Consider the following 19,188-nt stretch of genomic DNA (forward strand, 5'->3'; position numbering starts at 1 on the left):
AGTTTAGAGGAGTATTTTGCTACTAGATACACATTTAGAAGTTATCAGCATATTGATGATGTTATGTCATGGGGTAGATAAGATTTCACAGAAATGAGCATTCTGGAACTTAGAACATTTTGAGGCTTGATACAGAAGGGGAAATCTTCAGAGCATTTTTCTATGAAAGCGATGACGTTTTAAGACCCAAATTAGGAAGACCATAATATCCGTTCCTTAAATTAAGGACATTTCATCACATGAAATCCTCTCTCCGTTGGCCTTACCATTCCTATTTTGCTGCAGAATATTGAGAACTTTGTCATGGAGCACCAGTTGCAAACCACTACCCTGGAGTCTGTGTCAGAGCTTTGGGCAGGAAGGACCTCCTTTTGGTAGCAGGAGTTCTTATCAATCCCAGCTTCATTTGACCTCTTAGACTCCTCACACTTAAGAACCCATCTGGGGTTTCTAAATTAAAGTAGCACAAAGAGTGAATAAGATCCTGTAGTAGGACATCAGTTCCCTCTTCTCCTGAAATGCAGTCAGTTCATTACTCCTACACACTCGGTGACATTCCTAAGTCAGAGGGCTGCATTGGCAATTGGAGTGTGGTTATAGGAGTGCTCAGGGTCTGTCAACACTTAGAAAGCTATCTCCTCCTCCTGTCCATCAGAGCATCGGCCTCCTTCACCGTATTCTTTGCTAGTGGACCTAGTAAACGTTTCTGAATTATCTCTTCACAATGTTCCAGACAGCCGTGGTCAATCAGATTGAATGTGGAAGTTACTGTGATACTACTACTAACAATAATAACCATTATATCTTCATACTTGCAACGGTTATTGAGAATAACATTGTTAACCCTTTGTGTCATGCACCTTGTCATGCCCATACCTCATCCTATGTAAGCCCTAACTACAGTTTAGAAGGTTGGCTCCATTTTACAGGTGAAGATACTAAGACTGGAAGATTGACTTCCCAGGTGTCCATGTCATTATTGTTTTTATACTGTATTGTAATCATATGCTGTGCCATTATCCACTATGGTGGAAACTCGCTGGGACTCTGTACTTCTCCTGTTTGAAACCTAGCATGTGCTTGGCACATTTAAGGGGCTGGTTAAATATTGAAGATCGTATATACTCCTTAGGGACAGAAGCCTTTCAAAGGGCGGTGATTGTGTCTTTCATGATTTAGAGTCTCTCACAGGCTCTAGCACAATTCTCCATAAATATCCGGAAGGTTGAATGTGTGGGTTTTAAGTTGGCCGAAAAACTGGAAATGAGGAACGTTCGGAGGGAGCTGCTGGAGGGGGGATGACCACGAAGGGAGGATTAAGAAGATGTGCCGCCTAATGAGCTGTTGCTGCACCCAGGGGGTCTGATTCGTATTTAAGCATTCTTACTCATGACCTGGGTGGAGAAAAGGAAGAAGCTGCGCGTTTTTGAAATTCACTGTTAATTCCAATTTAGAAAGTATCTGTGAGCAGCTCAGGCAACAGAAATAAAATGCAAACGACCTTTGAGACTTGAGGTATGTAGGCTGGGAATAATAACTTCGTGAGCGTTTGAAAAAGGCAAGGCAGTGCATACACCTCGGGGAGGAGAGTCCAGACAGAGCTGATCTCTGGGAAGTAGACGCCACAGCGCAGTGATGCCAAAGTAGGCCCAGGGGGCATAGTGGTCTGCAAATTAAATTCAGGCTAGCCAGGCATTCTGGCAGGATGAAAGGGAAGGCCAGGTAGAGGCTGCCTGTGCAGAAGGGCGCGGAAGAACAGTTCCTCTGTGGACACTTCAAGCCGAGCAGCACCTGGCACCACGCACTCTGTCCCCACCACCTCATTACTGGGACAGCTCAGGCAGTTTGGAAGAAGTGCAGAGAATAGCAACAAGAATGAATGAATTCAGGGAAGGATGTGGGTGAAAGATGAAAAGAATTAGATGGGCTACAGTTTAGTTACAGAAAGCTAAAGGGAAGAGGAGGGAGAGGGCGAAAATGAATAATAAATAACCAAGTCTACTCTAAAATAACCAAGTGGAAACTTGCAGAATACCCATCAAATTGAGACTTTTCAGAGGAAAATGGACATTTTCTTCCAAGCCATAGGCTTCTTGCCTCAACTGGCACTCTGCCTACCCAGGTGCTCAGTAAATACTGTCTTGTAAAATAACCTTCGTTTGCCAAGAGTGTAGGATCCAGGAAATAGACCAAGAGGAAGCACATTAGAAAGTCAGCCAACCCTTCCTTGCCTTAGTGCCCAGTGAGGACAGGATTAAAGGAACTAGATTTCTGTTGTGTTATTCAAGTCAGACTCTTTTTTCAACAATGACAGTGCCTCTTCCCATTCAGATAAATACAGAACAAAATAGAAACCTCTGTAGCACAGGGAATGCCCAAGACACGGTTGGCTAGCCTTTGGTTAAATCCTATCACTGCAGTTTCCTTTATGTCAAGGGGACTAGAAAGATGCTAATTTTTTTCCCTTCCAGCTGGTAGAGGAGATAGGTGGGGAGAGCTGTACCTCTGGACTACAAGCGGACTTGGTGGACTTCACTTCTGAAGGATCAAACACACAAAAATCCAAGTAGATGGGTTAGGGGTTAATTCTTCGTATTATAAAAAGAAGTCCCTGAAAACAGCAACTAGGCAGTGCTACGGAGTCTATTGTTTTCAGATCATTAACTCCACAGTTCTTAACCTGAGATAGTCAGACTCCAGATTCCCAGCCAGTTGCAAAGCAGTCCCACACCCATTATTAAGCTCCAGCCTCAGTGGGCTCCTTGCAGCTTCTCAAGCAAGCCAGCCCTCTGAAACATGCTGTTTCCCTCTCTGTGGGGCTCGTCTACCCGCCCACTTCCCTGCTCCATTCTTGCTCTCTGCGGGGTTGGCTCCCTCTCCTTCCTCTCCTCTCTATTTAAATGTTGCCTCTTTTAGAAGCTCTCTGTTCAGAATGATTTTGCCTCCAAATAAGAGGAAATCTCCTTAATAACCAGCTGAAAAGAAGTTCAATGTGAACAGTCCAACCCAACCATGGTTCAGCCAGGTTGTCAGGGACCCGGGAGTCCATCCCTGTGCTCTAACCCCACAGAATATGGCTTTCATCATCATCTCAAGGTGTCTGTTCCACCCCCAGGATCACATCCTGCTACAGACAGAATAGCGTGGAGAGAGTTAAGTGGGGGTGGGAGGTGGGGAGGTTTTTTTCTAGTGAGGCTTTGCCTTTTTATTCAGAAAGGGCCACTCTCCCCAGAGACTCCTAACTGTGTCTAATGGGTTAGGACTGTGCCACATGCAAGGGAATCTGGAAAATGAAGATTAGCTTCCCAACCTCTATAGCAGAAGGCGGCAAGGGGGAAGGGTGGACGTGGGTAACTTTCAGCTAGTCAGATCTCAGTGTCTGTCACAGTATCTGCCCCTTGCCCTGCCCAGTTATTCCATGCCATACTTCCCTACTTCTCTTCATGGCATTTATCGTGGTTTGTAGAAGTACATTTGTAATCCCACAGGAGTGTGATATATATTCATTCCATGTCTGGCTCTTTTACCACTATATCACTAGAACCTAGCTTTGTGCCTGACAAATGGCAGGAACTTAATAAATATCGCTTAATTCACGGGCTAGTTGGCTGCTAGAAGAGAAGAGAAGCTACCTCTGAAATCATCATAAAATCACAACCTCCCAGGAGAATAGACTTCTGGTTATCCACATCTGATTTACGTATAGCTCCTTTTTTATTATTTATTAAAAATATTTCAAATATAAAGAGATATATGTATGTGTGTATATGATATATTCATACATATGTGAAATAAAATAATGAACATTCCAATACCTACCACCCAGCACTATCAAATTCACAGATTTTGCCAGAGGCCTTTGAAGTCTATTAATACCATTGTTGAATTTCAAAACAAAACATCTCAAATAGAGTTGAATCCCTGTGTCCCTTTCCCTGTTTCCCTGCTCCTGCTCCTGCCTCTCTGGACCTGGAAGCAACCATTGCCCTGAGTTCGGGTTTACCACTCTAGTATGTGTTGTTATACTCAGACTGTCTATACATATCCTTAAGCAATACAAAGCAATAGGGTATTGTGTTGCATGTTTTGAAGCTGCATATAAATACTGTATTTTGTATGAACACTATACACATTCTATAAATCCTAAAGTGTTATTCTCCAGTCTTTTTGATCTGTCTTATTATTAGCATTAATTTAATGAATTAATTTAACCATATTTTTGCATGTAGCTGTGCAGTTTCATTGTGTGAATACCCCACAATTCCGTTACCCATTTTTCTCTTGTGAGACATTTGGATTTGTCATTTACAGTGTTTTCCTCTAACAAATAATGATACCTACAAGTAACATTCTTCAACATATGTCCTTGTCAGCACATGAGCGTTTCTCAGTGTAAGGTACATACCTAGAAGTGAAATTACAAGGTTAAGGAGGTATGTTTCTTCCATTTTCTTTGATTTTGCTGAAGTGTACTACAAAATGTTGTACCAGTTGATATTCTCACAAGCAGTAGATGAAATTGTTTCTGTACTTAACACTTGGTATCGGATTCTGATTTTTGTCAGTCTATTGATACAAAATGATATCACATTGTTTTCATTTGTATTTCCCTGACAATGAGGAAGATTGAGGGTCTTTCAATATGTGTGTTGGACAATCAGGTTTCCTTTTATTAAAATTGCCTAATTGTATCCATAGCCCTTTTTAGAAGAATGGGAATTGTGGTTTTTTTTTTTTCTTATTGATTTGCAAAATTCTTTACGTATTATAGATAGAAATCCTTCCTTGTTGGGGCACCTGGATGGCTCAGTTGGTTAACCCTCTGCCTTCAGCTCAGGTCATGATCCCAGGGTCCTGGGATAGAGCCCCGTACAGGGCGCCCTGCTCAGCGGGGAGCCTGCTTCTCCCTCTCCTTCTGCCTTTGCCCCCGCTCATGCTCACTCTCATACTCTCTGTCTTATCTATCTGAAATAAATAAATAAAATCTTAAAAAGAAAAAAAAAAAAAAGAAATCCTTCCTTGTTAACACACTTTGAAAATGCCTATGCCCAGACTGTTGTTTGACTACTTATATTGCTTATAATATTGCTTTGTGAATAGGAGAGTTAAATTTTAATAGAGTAAAATTTATCAGCCTATTATTGGGTTGTTTGGGCTTTTTATGTCTTATATAAGGAACTTTTGCTGCCTCCAAAATTTTAAAGATATCCTTTCACATTTTCTTATAAAAAACCTCAGGCTTTTGCTTTCCACAATTAGTCCAGCTGGAATTATTTTCATATAATATAAAAGGATCTAGCTTCATTTTATTTTTTCCACATGAATAACTAGTAATCTCAGCAACATATTGCGTGTTAAATTTTTGGGGTCACTTACTGAGTTTCCGTATCGGAATGGTCACTTTCTGAATTCTGTAGTATGTTTCAGTAGTCTATTTTTCTATTCCTGTGTCAGTATGGAAGCCATCCTGCTTGGATTTAAATCCTAACTCTGCTACTGCATAGCCATGGTACCTTGAGAGAGATTCTTAGTCTCTTTGTACTCCAGTTTCCTTTTTATTTGTAAAACGGTAGCAATAATCTTATTAAACCGAATAGATGAAATGCTTTCCCCTGGCATTTCAATGCTCAATAAAAGCAGCTATTGTTTTTATCTGTAGCATCACTATTATTACTACTAATTGGGATATTTGATAGCGCGGCCACCTCTACCCTTTTCTTCTTCCTCAGAATGCTCTTAGTTATTGTTGACATTTTGCTCTTTTAAAGGAATTTCAAGATTGGTTTATAATGTCTCATAAAAAAGCCTGTTGAAAAGGCAAATGACATTGCATTGCTACAAGGATTAATTTGAATCTTCTTATCCATAAACTTGGTATACCTATTTGTTCAGTCCTTTTGTGTCAATCAGAAAGGAATTTTGTGATTTATTTCATAGAGATCAACATGTATGTGTTAGATTTATTCTTAGTGGTATTTTAGTTTGATACTATCTTGAATGAGGTACTTTTTTATATTATTATTCTTGAATGGCTTATTACTGCTGCATAGAAATCTTCTCATTTTTGTATTGATCCTGTATTTAGCCACCTTGCTGAACAATTACTAATTCTAATGGTCTATACATTCTCGTGGATTATTATGCAAACCAGATGACCCTTTATACAGAAATACAGTGTCGTTTCTATCTTTCCAATATGTACCTCATTTAATTTTTCTTCTTTTATTGTGTTGACTGAGAACTTCTAACAGCATTAAAGAAGAGTAGTGACAGCAGGCTCCCTTGTCTAATTCTCACTGTGATGGTGACATTGTTAAATTTTATTGTTAAGTTTGATCCCTGCTGTAGATTTTTGATAAATAATAATTATCAAGTGTTAGAAAGTTCCCACTTTCTTCTAATTTACTAAGAGTTTAAACTTAAGTAAATGTTAAATTTCACTCAGTTTTTTTGGCATTTATTGAGCTTATCAAGGATTGTTTGTTTTTTAATTTGTTAATTATTAATATTGTGTAATGCATTCATAGATTTTCTAATACCGAAACATCTTTCATTCCTAAGATAATATGCATTGGTTATCCGGAGTGCTCTAAGGAAGCACCTGGGTCTTTTCCTAAAGGACAAGAGAACTTAAAGGTTTTTGAGCAATTACTATTTCATTTTGACTTCACACCAGTTTTATTGTTAGATCTTTTTATGTTTGGCTCATAATTTCTTTATTTCTTTGAATTTTTTTGGAATTTCTACATTTTTAAAAAATGAGACATGTAAAAGTTGTATAATAGTAGCAAAGTAGATGCACAGTGAGAGAGGAGTGTGGAAGTGTTAGCTCTGGTTATTTTGGACCATGAAATGAAGGGATAGAAAAACTTCCTATCAGCAGAATTTCTTGGGTAACTTGGTCCAGTGCCATAATTACTTATTTACTTAGTAGGTGAATCATGCTGGCCATTTGTCTAGAAACCTGGTGACACCGTATCTAGTCATTCAGGAAACAAACCCTTAGTTGCTCCAGGTAGCTGGGTACTGTTTGTGAAGTAGGAAGGCTTATCTCCCTAAAGGCTTCCGAAAGGCTATCCTGGTAACTGATGACTGATGACAGCTGGTGATGGAGGAAGAATCTGTTCTCATTCTCTTAGAACCACCTTTGTTTTTTCCCTGTTTTTATACATCTTTGGTAATTGTGTTGTTTTTGAGACTTATATACATATAAAACCTTTTGTAGTTCTAATACTCAGCAAAGAAACCATGTTCTACTCAATAATTAGAGCTTTCACACTAAAAAATTATTTCAGTGTAATTGCTCTTGGTGGTAAAATGCCAGATCACTGAATAAATACGGTTTTGATGGTTGTTGAGCAGTCCTCTTTCGGAATATCTGTCCTAATTACATGCACATATTCATACAATTACTGTCTTACCAAAAGAAGTATGTACAAATAGTAACGATAATGTGATGTCCCAGTCTGTTGGCTTTAAAAAGGATTTCAGAAATTGATTAAAACATTTAATGTTGGTTTCTAACTCAAGGACTTGTGAAGCAAATACCTTATTCCCGCTGGAAATGTGTTACAAAGGGAATATTCTTTTCTCCTTCCCTTTTCATTCTGTAGAAAATAGGAAGAATGACGCCAAACTCCTGGGAGTTATCTCCTTGATTAACTGTGAAGTAATAAACATAGGGAAGCAGCAACAATTCATGCTGTTGGGTACTAAATCTCCACCTTTATGGCCTGCATTTGGCAACTGTCTCCATTTTTGACAGATAAAGTACATCTGTGAATTTTAAGTTTCTCAGGTTACAGTTAAGATATGTAATTAGATTTCAAGATATACATCTTACCCAAAACTTCTGCTACAGGGGAGAAAAGCCAATTAAGCGAGGTTTACTCAGCTTTAAAACAAAACTTCAACTTGAAAATGGATGGGAGAACTCCACTAATGAGAACACTCCACATGGGACATGTTACTGTTTAATGGAGATGGTGTGTTCTGGGACACGGGCTTTTCTTTTTTGAAGGCTAGAGTCAGGAAGTTTACTTGGTTAATAAAGTCAGTTCCTTTAAACATGTAGTTTGATGGATAGATGGATGGAAATTAGTGTTTTGAACAATTTGTTGCATATAGTTTTCTGAGCATTTGCACTAGTTGGATGAAAGCTGAGAAACCGTATTAACTCAAACAGGCTGATGAAGAGGTACTTCAATGCTTGAAGCAAAAATATATTTCAACTATGTAAGAGTGGGCTGCTAAGGACTAATTCTAGGCTAGAAATACTTGCAATAATCATAAGGACTACAATTATAAAAGTAATATTTCTTGAGCAGGTACATATGTAAGACATATTCCTAGACATAAAGCATTAACTTATTTGTATTCATGAAAACCATACAGAATAGGTATTCTATTATTTTATAGTTAGAAAGGGAGGTTCAGAAAAGTTGAGTGATTTGCCCAAGGTTATGTAAGTGTCTCCCTTGACAGGTTAAATTCTCTCTTCTGTGAAATGAAAACAGACTACTTGATTGTTGCCTTTTATAAAATAGCCTTAATACCCTAAAAAATAAAACTTCCTTGAATCATAAAAGAAGAGATTTCACGAAGACACCAGAAATATCGGCTCCTTAGGGTGAGCATATATTTTATTGTTAACAGACTCGGGAAATTCATGTGGGATGAAGTTACTATGTATCTTCAAGAAGATAGTAATCTTTTTTTTTAATTTTTTTTAAAGGAGATAGTAATCTAATCAGGCAGATAAAACAAATACATGAGGAATTACTTGAAATAATTAAAAAACAAAATGTCAACAAATACAAGGTAGGCAGGTACTTAGAATTGAACTCTACTTCCTCTGGACTTCATTTGTATCAGTGGTAAAAAGATGGGGGTGGGGTGGCAACTACTTCCCTTCAAGGTTTCTTCCTGCTCCCAGACAAAGGTTGGAGAGCCAGGTGAGTACATATGAACCAATCAGTCTGGAGCACACAGCAAGTAGCAACTATCAAAGCAAAGTGGGAGCCAGTCATTCAAGGTCTTCTGGCAATAAGATTTGAACCAGATCCAAAGAGGGTGAGAAATTGATTAGTCAGAGGGGTTGGGGGATGTTCAGATTTGGGGATAAAGTTAGAGTGAGGATATTGATCAGCTGGAGAGTGAGAAAATAGCAAGTGTAAAAAAGGGCGCAGGAGTGACAAATTGAATAAATTTTTCTAAAGTAGATCAGGAAAATTAAAGGAAAAGTTTGATAATGCACATTAGAATGACCACATTTTTTTAAGGCCCTGTGTGCCAGAGCAACTAAATTTGAAACTCTGGGAATAGGACACTGTTTTTATAAACAGTTTTATTGAGATATGTAATTCACATACCACATATTTCACTCATTTAAAGTTTACAGTTCAGTGCTTTTTAGTACAGAGTTGTGCAGTCATCAACACAATCAATTTTCGAACAATTTTTATCACCCCCCCCAGATTTACCCACTAATAGTCACTTCCCAATATCCATAATCTACCTCCCAGCTTTAGGCATCCACTAATCTATTTTCTGTCCGTATAGATTTGCCTATTCTGAATATTTCATATAAATAGAATCATATAATGGGTGACCTTTTTGACTGGCTTATTTCAGCTGGCATAGTGTTTTAGGGGTTCATCAGTGATCTAGAATGTATCAGCACTTCATTATTTTTTATAATGGAAAAATACTCCACTATATGAATATATACCTATATAATTTATTTATTCATTTACCAATTAATGAACATTTATATTGTTTCCACCTTTTGGTTATTATGAATAATTATGCTGTGAACACTCATGTACAAATTTTGGGTGACCGTACATCTTCATTTCTCTTGGATATATACCTAGATGTGGAATTGGTGGGTCACATGCTAACTCTATGTTTAACATTTTGAGGAAAGACCAGATTGTCTTTCAGAGCAGCTATGCCATTTTATATCTCTAGCAGTGATGTATGAGAGTCTCAGTTTCTCCATTTTTGTCAACACTTGTTATTGTCTTATCTTTTTGGGATTTGTCATCCTAGTGGATATGAAGTGGAATCTCATTTGGGTTTGATTTGCAGTCCTCTGATACTTAATGATGTTGAACATCTTTTCATGTGCTTATTTTCCAGTTGTCAGTCTTCTTGGGAAAAACTCTATTCAAATCTTTTGCCATTTCTTAATTGGTTGTCTTTTTGTTGTTGGGTTTGATAATTCTTTATACATTCTAGAAACAAGTCCCTTGTTAGATATATAATTTGCAAATATTTTCTCTCATTTTTCTATGGGTTTCCTTTTCACTTTCTTGACAGTTTTCTTTGAAGCACGAAAGGTTTTAATTTTGATGAAGTCCAATTTACACATTATTTCTTTTGTCATTTGAGATTTTAATGTCATAGCTAAGAAGAACTTGCCTAAGCCAAAGACAGGAATATTTACTCCTTTATTTTCTTTTAAGAGTTTTATAGTTTTAACTCTTGTTCTTTGATCTGTAATCCATTTTAGCTAATTTCTGTGTGTGGTGTGAAGAGAGAGTAAAACTTAATTATTTTTCACATAGATATACCATGGTCCAGCACTATTTTTGGAAAAAAACTATTTCTCCCCTCTACAAATTGTCTTGGCCCTTTTGTCAAAAAAGGGAGAGGGAAAAGGAGAAGCAGGCTCCCCACCGAGCAGGGAGCCTAACACAGGGCTTGATCCCAGGACCATGACCTGAGCCGAAGGTAGATGCTTGACTAACTGAGCCACCCACGTGCCCCTAAGAAAGGTAAAATCTTGTCTATAGATAGTTGGGAGTGATGTTGAGATTTAACTTAGTTTTTGCATTAATTATTCTAATTCCTTACCCAAGAAATATAGATCAGATAGGCTGGAAATGACATTTAAACACCTATGGCATTTGTATCATTCTCATAACATTCATATTAGAAACACAGTAAATCAAGTTTATTTGATGTACCTGAATCATGAAGGTATACAGGAGCAACATGAAAAAAGATGAAGTTTCTTAGGTAGGAGGAGCCATACATGGTGTTTGCCAAATGGCAGACAGTGATAAATATTTCATGTTCCACAACGGCATTTAAAAGAGGGGCAATCTGCCTAGTTTTTAATAAAGTTAAATTTACTTAAATTACTTGGCTTCTGAGAGTATTTTCTTTACTGACATGTGCATCTATGTAAAACATATTCTTGTTAAATTATGTAGATAGTATAAAAATTATTTGTTTTACCTTTTGCTCTCCTGAATAATAATAGAAAGTTTGAAACCCTACGTAAGTCTCCCAAAATTGTTTATTTTATTTTGCTGGTTGAGGAAGCCCAAGTCTGGAAACCACCACCACATGCAATAGTGAGCTACTGAGGAATTTTGAGTGAAGTGAAATGAAACCCTTAGACGAACGTGTAGGTAAGAGCGCCCTATCAACAAATGGTGTTAGGGCAGCTGCATATCCACATACAAAAAAATGTTAGACTCCTACCTCACACAATATACAAAAATTAACTAAATGGATCACAGACTTAAAGGTAGGAAATAAAACGTTAAAACCCCTGAAAGAAAACACAGGAGTGAATTTTCATGATCTTGGATTAGACAATGGTTTCTTACATTCAACACTGGAAGCATAAGCAACAACAAAATAGAGAAACTGGACTTCACTAAAATTAAAACCTTTTGCACTTGAAAGGAAACTATCAAGAAAGTGAAAAAAGATAACCCACAGAAAATAGGAGAAAATATTTGCAAGTCATATACCTGATAAGAGATTTGTATCTAGAACATATAAAGAATTATTATTACAACTCAACAACAAGAAGACAAAATCCCAATTAAAAATGATTTTAATAGACAAAGAATTTGAATAGATATTTTTCCAAAAATATGCAACTAGCCACTAAGCACATGAAAAGACGTTCAACATCATTAGGTATCAGAAAAATGCAAATCAAAACCACAGTGAGCGTCCACTTCATGAGTTCTAGGATGGCTGTTATCTAAAAGATAGACAATAATGAGTATTGACAAAGATGGAGAAATTGATGGGTGCAGAGTTTCTTTGGGGCTGACAAAAACAGTCTAGAAAAGTAGATTGTGGTAATGATACACAGCTCAGTGGATATACTAAAAAACACTGAACTCTATACTTTAAAGGAATGAATAATATGGTATGTGAGTTCCTACAAAACGAATAAAAAGGAAGAAAAGATCATTAAGTGTCAATGTGGAAGACGGGATGTTAGACTGACACTGTAGATAAGGAAGTAAGCCAAGAAAGTGTTGATATAATCCAAGGAAGTGATAAGCTGGGCTTGAATTAACATAGAGGAAATGGGGATAATACTGTGGCGGCAAGTGTTAGATCAGAAGGTACCTAGGCAAACCACCTCAACATCATCCATGATGGGTGGTAACCACCAATTTATTTAAAAACACCCAGGGATGCCTGGGTGACTTAGCTGGTTAAGCATCTGACCTTTGATTTTGGCTCACGTCTCAGGGTTGTGAGATCAAGCCCTGGGTCAGGCTTCATGCTGGGTGTGGAGCCTGCTTAAGATTCTCTGTCTCTCCAAATCATAAGAGACTCTTAATCTCACAAAATAAACTGAGGGGGGCCAGGGGTAGGGGGGTAGGGAGAGGGTGGTGGGGTTATGGACATTGGGGAGGGTATGTGCTGTGGTGAGCACTATGAAGTGTGTAAACCTGGCAATTCACAGACCTGTACCCCTGGGGCTAATAATACATTATACATTTATAAAAAATTTTTTTAAATTATTTAAAAAATTAAAAAAATAAAAAAGATTCCCTATCTCTCCCTTCCTCCTTCCCTCTAAAAAAATAAATAAAAATAAAATATAAATAAAAAAATAAAGGTACCCAGAACTGAGGCCTCTGTCCAGCAGTTCCTATCCTCCAACTGGCATAGCTGGAAAATAATTTTAATTAATTTTATTGCCTAGTGGCAAAATGTGCTTGTCTGTAGCATTTGCCCTTTGTTTGAGGTCTGCCTTGTAAAAATTGGCATGTTGACTTAACTCTTGAAAATTTTGTTTGTTTAGTAAATGATTAGGATCTGTTGTGGATTCTAGAATATATAAATGTCTGTACAAGAAAGGTCAGAGAGGCTAATTCTCAAATTAGAAATCTATAGTCGAAAGACTAAGCTGTTAAGCAGATGTGCAGAGGAAGGGATCAAAGCCCCATGTGGCGTTGGACCAGCTCTCGCACCAGGAGTCCATCTGGTGGATGTGCCAGAAAAGGCACAGCAGCACCAGCATGACGTGGAGACTTCCTGAGGGCATCTCTTTGGAATACTGAGAAGGTCCTATCGATACTCCTGACATTCAGCTTAATCAAGATCGCACTCTTTTCGGCCACCTGACAATGTGTTTACATTACACAGACAGAATTTTTCTCTTAAGATTCCATTAAATATTTAGCACCACTAAAGAAAAATACCACCAGCCACATGGCTGTATGAGAATGGGAAATCACTCAGTTTTCAGTCTTGTTTGGCGGCCCTCTTCACTAAACCAGGCGGGCAGGAATCCCATGAAAAGGGAGGAAGGGATATTAGGCCTTCAGCCAATGATGAAATTAAATCTTTGTTGGTCCATCTACTTTAAAACCTGCAGCCCCTTCTGTATGCTGGCAAAGGGACACACTTGGAGAGGCAGAAGCCTGCCATCGCTTTTGTCTGGAGAATCAGAGGTACCTGAGAAGTCATGCTGATTGTTTCCGGCACCTTCTTTAAAATGGTGCCCTTTTCACCCATACATAGTTTTCTCCGGTATTCCCCAAAGGAAGATAGTGCTTGGGGTTTAGGAGTCTCGGCAACAACCTGATGACAAAGTCAGGCATATTTAGTAACCAATTTAACTTTCATATGCCCGAGCGGTAGAAGTAATAGCAATAATAACAATAATAAAAATATTTTGCATTTATTTAGCATGGTACAGTTACAAAGCACTTCACATATATTATCTTATCTAATTTACCCAGTGGAGAAAACTGTACTATTTAACTGTTCAATATATGTTTAATTTGATTTTATTATGAAAAAATATGAAGCAAGAAGTTTTTCTCCATAGGAAAATAAAGGCCATAGAAGAGTTCTTAGCACAGCTTCCATGGGAATGCTCAGCGGTGTTCTTTCTCCCTCCTGCCCCTCCAAAGATATTTTGACTAATAGTAAATGTTCCTAATACCTTCACCAGGAGCAGAGAGTAGCAACAATTTCTCCCATTTTTTCAAGGAGGATCCATTGAGCATCCCAAGTCCACAGAGGAGTACCCAAGGGCATATGATGAACTTGACCACATTTCTCTGATAAAGAGAGTCATAGCAAAGAAGTACGTTATCCACTTCTCGTCTGCTGGTTTGCCTCTCACTAGACCATAGACAATCTTGCAGTGTAGGTTCTTGCAGAAAACAGGACAACCTACCAGGATGAACCAGGGATTTAACAGGAAGCTAATGAAGCTTGAGCACCAGGGCCCTTGACTTGCATGGGCCCCTTTTGGAGGTAAAGAGATCACAGGAGGAGGAACTGAATCTTCAGGTCTCCAATAACTTGTGATTTACCTTTTCCTTCTAAAAATTTATTTTCTTACCTAATTTGTATTTGTAATTTTATTTTTTCTTCAAGGCCCTCATTCCTCTCAATCATGTAGGTTTTAGGTCTCATGTCACTTGGATCCACCCTTGAAAGGACTTGATTCAAAATAATACCACAGCAGGGGCGCCTGTCTGGCTCATTCAGTAGAGCATACAGCTCCTGATCTCAGGATTGTAAGTTCGAGCCCCACGTTGGGTGTAGAGATTACTTAAAAATAAAATCTTTAAAATTAATACTACTACTACTACTAATAATAATAATACCACAGCAAATGGCTTCAACCATCATGGCAAGGCCAGATTTGGATTAAATGCCAAACTATTGGTAGATCCACTAGTGATACAAAAGTGGTGAGATCAAACAGTAACACACCAAATTCAAATATGCAATGTAAATGGTAAATCTTTTTTTTTTTTTTAATCCTGCATCTTTATTTTTTTGAAACTGATCTACTCTTCAGGCTCCTCATCTTCCACCTGGGTAGTAGGGAAAATTCAATTTGGTAGTTGTTTTTTTTTTTTTTTTCTCTCTCTTTTTTTTTTTTTTTTTTTCCACTCAAAATACTCATTTCCGGGTAAAAGCTTGAACTTTTTAGAATTTTCTACCTCCCCATTCTGTTCCCCAAAATTGTGTCTGGGTATAGGGAGTAGGGGTGGGAGGTGTCACTTGGTGTTGGCATCTAAGTGCAGAGGGCCCCTCTGATCTCATTCATGATGCCTGTGGTTTTTTTTTTCTGGCTCTCACTGGGTAAACTTTATAGGGATTTGCCGTGCTGGGAACAAAATGACTTCAGCTGGGGGCGTGCCACATGCCATCCTCCTCCCGCTGTCTTCCAGAATGCAGGAGGAAGCTTGAGTTGAGTAAGATTCTGGATAGCTAAACACAGGCCATTTTCCTCTGTGGGGCCACCTCTGAAGTCTCCTCCCAGAGCACAAGCACACCACCTCTTCCGTATCAAGAGACATCAGGACACATATCTTCCCATTGGGTTCCCCTCTGTCTCTCCCTGTTTCTTCCCACAAAGGAAGTTCTCAAAGAAAGAGGAAACTCCCCCACCCCCATGTCCCATTTTTCTCTTCCTTTCTCGAATGGGCTGCTTCTAAGTCATCTCCTTCCTCCTGGAACAATAAACCTCGCAGCTCAGCTACAGTAATGGAAAAAATGTCCTCTCTATGTTATAGAAAAAGCACAACTATGCCTGATTTGTGCTTCAGGCCTGGTCCTTGATGTGTTAATTGAAGCTAACAGATTTTAGAAAATCCTTTTCATTTTCAACTGATCCAGTTGTTCCAAACGATTGTCTTGCTGCCTGTGCCAAAGATCTGGATATCCAAAGCCATGTATCAACTCTCCCTTTACCTTTGCAATCCTATCCTAATAATCCTAATCCTCCCTGGGGCAAATGGATCCCTCTGGAATACTATGGGGATGTGCATGAAAGACTGCAGAAAGAAAAAGCATGTTAACATAATTCAAAATTATTACTTTTACCACCAGACTATTAAGAGGTCTTTTTTCAGATTTTCTTTGTAAGTATTTCTATTTTGAGGAGTGCTATATTTTTGTTTTATTTCAGTTACTGGTCTAAGTGACAGTTTGCTACTCTGATATACTTAGAAACTAGTCAGGTAAGTGCATATTTATATTTGGTTAACAAATACCACTACTCAAATTCTTTGAGTAGTAGATGTTAGGTAATAGTGAATGGCAGGTGCCATGTGAAACCTTGGAGGTCAAATTCCAACCAGCAAGGCTCTCCCAGATTCCACTCCCAAGTAGTGACCTACTATATACACGTGGCTGTCCATCTATATATACCTCAGACGTGGCTTGATATATACAGTATCTTTCAAAGTGGCCTGGGTAACAACTAGAAGGTAAAGAGCAACTCATACTTTAGACATCCCAACAATAGAAGGACTATGGCAAGAACTCCCGCACGAGTCTTCCTACATCTACCCTCTCTCCCTCTATCTTCTTTTCTACACAAAACCCAGAACGTTTCTTATAAACCTAAATCACCCTCCAGTGGTTTCTCATTACTCAGAGTAAAAGTTCATGTTCTTTGCAATGTCACAGCAGGTCCTCCATGTCCTACATCCTGCCTCCTCTCGCCCCATTCCAGCCACACTGGCCTCCCTGCTGTGGCTCCAACCCTTGGGCACACTCCTGCTTCAGGACCTTTCCAAGTACTGGAGCATTCTTCCCTGGGATACCCTGTGGTTCGTCCCCTCATTTTCTTCACACCCTGCTGAAATGTCACCCCATCGCAAAAGTTCTGTTGGACCCTGCTGAATGAAGTTCTCTCCCTGCCTTACACATCACTATCTGCCTCTGCCCCTGTTTGATTCTGCTTCCTAGCACCTACTCTGTTTGTTAGAATTCATTTTCCATCTCTCCATTGGAAAGTATACTACATGAGACGGGATCAGCTTTATTTCTTGCTGAAATCCTAGCACCTAGAGGAGTCCCAGGCACAAAGTAGACTCTCAGTTACAGTGACCAACTTATCCCAGGTCACTTAAAAACTTCTCAGTTTTAGCAGAAATTTTTACATCCTTGGAACCCACTCTGCCCCAGGAAATCTGACTGTTGGCGACCCCACTCTCAATAAATAGTTGGTGGTGAAAGAAAGGGAAAAAAAGAATAAAGACAGGGACGGTGGGAGGGAGGGGCTAGGGAGGAAAGGAGGGAGGGAGAGGGAGAAAGAGAGAGGGAAAGGATCTGAATATTTCCCTATTATATATGTGGAAAGCAAAAGAGATATTTTTGTACTGTTTTCAGGGGATGCCTGGATCAAATTAAATATGTTTTTTAAAGCAGTGAGACCCTCTTATTCTTGGTTTTGATGTTTCACTGTACCATAACACATCTGATTGGAATTTCAATTTCAGGTTTAATATACTATGCAAGCTGGTGTAGGCTCTATAATTATGCATATTCATGGGAGCAATCATGCCCTTACTTTTGATATGACTGGCAAAGTAAGGTACTAACAAGAGAACAATAATCAAAGAAACAGGGGGAGTACCGATTGTTATTTACTTCCAACATTTTCCTAGAAAAACTGAAGCAAAGTGAATTCCAGTGATGTACTAAAAACTAACAAAACAGTGTTACCAAATGTCATTTTTTCCCTTTCCCTTTACACAATAAAACATTGTAAAGCTGCACCACTGGGCAGTCTCTCCACCAGATGCAATGATATCCAAATGTGAAGGTACTTAATAATATTGCAGTTTTAATTTTTAATTTCTTTGATATTTCCAAGATGTCCTTTGAACCGCCCAGATCAAATCCAACTGGTGCTGTCTCTTGTGGATCCTTACGTCACGGTCCCAAGGACCTACTGTTCTCTTCTGAGCATTTCAGTTATTTACCTGGATACTTCAGTCTGTCTGGGCTGGGCGTGTCCATTTGGAACCAGTTGTGGAATGTAATAAAGGAAGATCTGCCTTCTAAGCTTGCAATTGTCAGTTGTGTATCAGGACCAAAGACTCTCTGTTGAGTATCTGTTTCATTTGATCTAATAAGCAAATAATTACATACCTCGGTGGTTGTATCTGTTTGATCGAAATAAGGTTATTGCTGCCTTGTGGTCTTATGGCAATGGGAGAAGAGGCTTCAGAAATCAAGGCAATGAAGAAAACACTTTAAACTCAAGACTTACTATTCTATATCCCCAGGGCGTGGCAGACCGCCCAACTCGCTTACTGCGGGCCTTGGGAGATTGCTTATCTATTGTGTCATTCCATCCTGTAAGCCACCCTGTGAAGCAGGTGTTATCACACCTTGCCTGTAAAGCTCAGAGAGGTTCAGCAGCTTGCCTGAGATCAGATGACAGGTACACAGGAGAGGCATGCTTCGAGCCTTGCCCTTCCAACCGTAGTCTGGTCATCATTCCAGGACTCCTGTGCATTTCCTCCAGTAATTGAACTGATTTATGCAAACCATTTCCCGTTGTTTTACCGTACCAAAGCCTATCTACAGAAACGTATGGAAGGTTTGTGTCCAAGCCCGCTTCTGTATCGTGTGTGTACTTTCTTCCTGACACTCTCTTTGCAGACCATCTCTAACCCAGCATGAGAGTTGTCCATAAACCCTGTGCAGTCGCTTTGTAATTTGGAATCTCTACAGGAGCTGACTGCATTGAAACAGTGCATGGATTAACACCTACTTCAACACACACAACCATTCCCCACCCACTCCAGCAGTTTTTAGCCAACCAAACAATAGCAGACTGAGCTCCTACACTATGGAGAGGAGGCGATGGAAAGGCATAGTAGAAATACTGACACACCGTTCATTACTTAGCGTGCAGGTGCATTAATGAACCCTCGCCTCAAATCCCAGGTTTGCCAGGAGTGTCTGCACTCATGTATCACAGCGAAGCCAGCTCGGGTGTGAGGGGAAATGCAAGCAGTGTTCATGCCTGTGCTAAGCATTTCCTGGAACCCATCACAAAAGATGCATTTTTCCAAATGGATTTTGTTAATTTAATTTATTTTGCTCATCTGGTAGCTAGAAACCTAGAGGGAAATTGAGAAGAATAAATGG

The 19,188-nt window shown here is 39.0% G+C and overlaps 1 protein-coding gene across 1 annotated transcript in view; it reads left to right on the forward strand.

Moving 5' to 3' along the window:
* LOC111143388 (ST6 N-acetylgalactosaminide alpha-2,6-sialyltransferase 3) overlaps window positions 1–19,188 on the forward strand; it is a 533,116-nt gene that overhangs the window by 446,645 nt on the left and 67,283 nt on the right. The gene's annotated exons all lie outside the window — the stretch shown is intronic.

The sequence above is a fragment of the Enhydra lutris genome, unplaced genomic scaffold (assembly GCF_002288905.1).
Source record: "Enhydra lutris kenyoni isolate GAN:26980312 unplaced genomic scaffold, ASM228890v2 scaffoldscaffold9, whole genome shotgun sequence".
Classification (NCBI taxonomy): Eukaryota; Metazoa; Chordata; class Mammalia; order Carnivora; family Mustelidae; genus Enhydra; species Enhydra lutris.